Genomic DNA, 303 nt, shown 5'->3' with positions numbered 1-303 from the left:
TTTGAGACCATATTACTACGGGTGCGATCATACCAGTACTAGTGCATCGGATCCCATCAGAACTCCGCAGTTAAGCTTGCTTGGGCGAGAGTAGTATTGGATCGGTGATCTTCTGGGAAGTCCTTGTGTAGCACACTTTTTTTTAACCAACCATCTCTTCTTTATTTTTTTCTAGCTCTTCGCCACGGCCTACGAACACTTGGCGGTGATGGCTCGCCGCGCATCGAGCGATGAAACCCCCTCGTGGGACCCGTGCAGGCATCCGGCGGGTCCTATGTGGTGACCGCGCCGGAACATCAATAA

The 303-nt window shown here is 51.8% G+C and overlaps 1 pseudogene; it reads left to right on the top strand.

Annotated features, from left to right (window-relative positions):
• Positions 1 to 19: 19 nt before the first annotated feature.
• LOC114578766 lies at positions 20 to 137 on the top strand (annotated as a pseudogene).
• Positions 138 to 303: the final 166 nt, after the last annotated feature.

The sequence above is a fragment of the Dendrobium catenatum genome, unplaced genomic scaffold (genome assembly GCF_001605985.2).
Source record: "Dendrobium catenatum unplaced genomic scaffold, ASM160598v2 original_scaffold_147604, whole genome shotgun sequence".
Lineage (NCBI taxonomy): Eukaryota > Viridiplantae > Streptophyta > Magnoliopsida > Asparagales > Orchidaceae > Dendrobium > Dendrobium catenatum.
The sequence above is the reverse complement of the archived record's forward strand: the minus strand, read 5'-3'. Positions and strand labels throughout refer to the sequence as shown.